The sequence below is a fragment of the Babylonia areolata genome, chromosome 1 (assembly GCF_041734735.1).
Source record: "Babylonia areolata isolate BAREFJ2019XMU chromosome 1, ASM4173473v1, whole genome shotgun sequence".
Classification (NCBI taxonomy): Eukaryota; Metazoa; Mollusca; class Gastropoda; order Neogastropoda; family Buccinidae; genus Babylonia; species Babylonia areolata.
In genome coordinates this window covers 49,392,721-49,397,083 of record NC_134876.1, presented here as the reverse complement: position 1 = coordinate 49,397,083, position 4,363 = coordinate 49,392,721, and positions in this window count along the sequence as shown.

The window sequence follows — 4,363 nt, the reverse complement described above, 5'->3', positions numbered from 1 at the left end:
TTTACTACAAGCGGATAACCGGATGTATGAAAATATTGAGGATCGACTTTCATACATCCGGCCACGCGTCTTTTACTTGATAAAAGTAGGTTTTTTTCATGTTATTTTTGTATTTACTTTTTTTATGTTTAAATGTTTTCATACATATCCTAGTAAGAAGAAAAGGTTTGTGAATAACAAGTGGAAAAGTACATGTACTTACATACACACAGTCAGGACAACCGGTAGAAAGAGCAACTGTTTGTGGGAACTGTTCTGCTTTGCATGTGCCGTGCACTCCCCCCCACCCTCCCTCCGTGCGTGTGTGTGTGCGCGTGCGCGCGCGCGCGCGCGCGCGCGCGTGTGTGTGTGTGTGTGTGTGGCACGACTGTATTGTGTGTGTTCCCTCCACAACCCTTTTGCGCTTTTGACGATGTTTTTGGTCGTGGAATCTTTGTAAGGGCCGTTGACGTAGCAAATAAAATTTTCTGAGTTCTCTCTCTCTCTCTCTCTCTCTCTCTCTCTCTCTTTGTGTGTGTGTGTGTGTGTGTGTGTGTGGTGTTGTTTTCTTTCTCAACATCACAGTATGTTGATTAAATTAAAAAATTTTACTTTTTTTCTTATTCAACAAAATATTACCAAAAAAATTGTTTTGTTCGTTCTAATAAATAGTATTTCAATCAAGCTATAAAATGACATCCGTAGCGCTACAGTATAGATGCAAAATACTCTAACACTCTTTGACAGAAATAGACAGATGGGGGCATTTAGAGAAGGGGGCACATAGAGACGGGGGCACATAGAGATGGGGGCACATAGAGACGGGGGCACATAGAGATGGGGGCACATAGAGACGGGGGCACATAGAGATGGGCGCACATAGAACACTGTACCTTAAAAATATAACTGAGTTTAGGGCAGATAGAGACGTTTTTTGAGTGCTGGGAGCAGAGACGAGGGCACATAGCTACGCACCCCATACACACACCCAACTACTGCACCCCCACCACTTCCTCCCCCTTCCCCTCACACACACACACACACACACACACACTGATGCGCTCACGCACACACACTGACACGCACGCACACACACACACACACACACACACACACACTTGTATTGCCCCCGTTATGCGGTCGCAAACTTTTTACTACCAATGTACTGCTACCAATTTCCAAGCAAACTGCTGGGCACATTGAAGTCATATTGCATATGCGGATGGCTCAAGGCATATATGTGTAGGTTAAAAATACAGGGGCACGGGCACCGAGACAGGAAGATAGACAGGCAGACAGACATACACACACACAGACACACACACACACACTATCACGCACGCATGCGCGCACACGTCAGTGTGCGTACGTGCACACGTACGCACGTGCACACACATACACACACTGTGAGACACTGATACCCACTTTTCGAGCGCGGACAGTATGAACATACAGTTTCAAATCAATCAACAAATAAAAATTTATAAAGAAAAAATAAGAATAGCCCACCTGCATGACGTAAACCAGTCCAGCAACGCTTTGTCCACAGACGCCAGCTAAGAGCTCCGTGCCCGCTTGCTCGTCGTCACAATATCGCCGCTTCTTGCCTGAGCAAGATATTTGTTCTTGTCTTTCATGATATTTGACAGTGTTGGCAGGGGGACACCTAAATTAATGGCCATCTGTGTTCGGGATTTGAATGGACTGTCCTCTACTGCCTTTATGATTTTAAGGCGCTCAGACAATGTCAACACTCTGCGTTTGCCTGTACCTTTCGCTTTGCGGTGCGGGTCCGCCATTTTGCAAGATCGAGTCGCTATGGAAGGGGAAATAATTTTACGGGGAATTTACCACACTTTGGTGAATTTGGTCTACTTTCGGTTTCGTTTTCTTACAACCGGTCTTGCAACAGCGCATTTGTGCTGCTCGGGACCAGAGATTTGCTTTCATACAACCGGACTTTTATACATCCGATTTTCATACAACTGGAAAATGCTAAGTAATAACAAAGAGTAGCTTCTGCCGGGACCCTGCCTGCCCCTTTCATACATGCAGACTTTCATACATCCGGTGTTTTATACATCCGGTCTATACTGTATCACGCACGCATGCGCGCACACGTCAGTGTGCGTACGTGCACACGTACGCACGTGCACACACATACACACACTGTGAGACACTGATACCCACTTTTCGAGCGCGGACAGTATGAACATACAGTTTCAAATCAATCAACAAATAAAAATTTATAAAGAAAAAATAAGAATAGCCCACCTGCATGACGTAAACCAGTCCAGCAACGCTTTGTCCACAGACGCCAGCTGAGAGCTCCATGCCCGCTTGCTCGTCGTCACAATATCGCCGCTTCTTGCCTGAGCAAGATATTTGTTCTTGTCTTTCATGATATTTGACAGCGTTGGCAGGGGGACACCTAAATTAATGGCCATCTGTGTTCGGGATTTGAATGGACTGTCCTCTACTGCCTTTATGATTTTAAGGCGCTCAGACAATGTCAACACTCTGCGTTTGCCTGTACCTTTCGCTTTGCGGTGCGGGTCCGCCATTTTGCAAGATCGAGTCGCTATGGAAGGGGAAATAATTTTACGGGGAATTTACCACACTTTGGTGAATTTGGTCTACTTTCGGTTTCGTTTTCTTACAACCGGTCTTGCAACAGCGCATTTGTGCTGCTCGGGACCAGAGATTTGCTTTCATACAACCGGACTTTTATACATCCGATTTTCATACAACCGGAAAATGCTAAGTAATAACAAAGAGTAGCTTCTGCCGGGACCCTGCCTGCCCCTTTCATACATGCAGACTTTCATACATCCGGTGTTTTATACATCCGGTCTATACTGTACTCCTGCTGCACTGTACGCTTTCTTACTGGAAGCATGGACTGGTAAGCCAAGTGCCAGTTCATGTGCTCTGCAGTCTATGCATTGATTCTTTTTCAATAAATATTTCGGTGCACTGAAGTATACTTCTTGTGCATATATAAGTTTTGACCGAACAAGTGATGTGCAAAGGTGTAGTAGCGTGAATATGTCCTGGCTCCATGGGTGTTTGCATGCTATTTTCAAGAAGTTTAATGTTTTCCTGGCCTTTGTTAAAATGTAATCGATATGATGATTCCAAGTTAATTTTGAAGTAAGGTGCACTCCAAGGAATTTAACTACTTTTTATGTTCCAGGGTGTTATCGTAAATTTTAAAGGAAGGCACTGTTGCTGGACTTGATCCATTATTAAAAAGCATCAAGTGTGTTTTTCCGGTTGATATTTGCAGACCATTATCGCTCATATAATTTGCTACTGTGTTTAATTCATTTTGATGTAGCTTTTTTGTGTAATTCATATATCGGGCAGGTGATTTCTTTTTGATTGTAACTTTCATCCACATGCATACATTGTCAGCGTATTGAACCATTACAACATTCTTTGTTAGTTTGGTTTTTTTTTGTTTTGTTTTTTTGTAGATCATTCATTAGAATGTTGAACAGTATTGGAGCAATTACAGAGCCCTGAGGAATACCTGTCTGCAATGTTCGTGTAGATGAATACGTATTCCCTATTTTAGTCTAGATTTGTCTGTTTTCTAAGAAGTCTTTATAAGGTAATACATATGTCCCGATAATCCAATTGTCTTCAGTTTTAACATTAGACGTGAATGCCACACTTGGTCATAGGCTTTAGTAATGTCGAAAAAAGTTGCGAGCAAACATTTTCGTCTCGCAAATTGGTGCTTAACCTGAGTGGTTAATTTCACTAAATGATCAATTGTGGATCTTCTTTTTTGAAAACCTGCTTGATTTACAGGGATCACATTATTCTTTTCACAGTAGTATACGAGTCTGTTTAACATTATTTTTTTCTAGCAACTTACAGACATGATAAGTGAGTGCTATCGGTCTGTAACTGCCAATGTGTGTTTTTGGTTTGCCTTGTTTGTGGATTGGAACTATTATTGATTCCTTCCAGATTTTAGGGAGAACATCAGTGTCCCAACACCGTTTGAATATATTAAGAAGAATGTTCATCCATTTATCTGGTAGATGCTTAATCATTTCATTAGAAATTGCATCAGTTCCTAGCGATGTTTTCTTATTTGAAATGGAATAGACTGCATCTTTCAATTCTTGCTGTGTTAGAGGAGCAGTAATGTGATGTTGATTATCAGGAGCAGGATCGTTATAAATTTTAGATTTTTCTTCTTTTTCTCTGAGTGCTTTCTGTACCTGTGGTAGTTCATCTAGTCTGCTTACTTTTGAAAACAAGTTGACAAATGCTTCAGCTTTTTCTGATGTCGAAGGGAATTTGTTGTTTCCTAAGGTGACAGGATATTCTAGGAGTTTTATCCCATTCTTCATGATATTTAATTGAT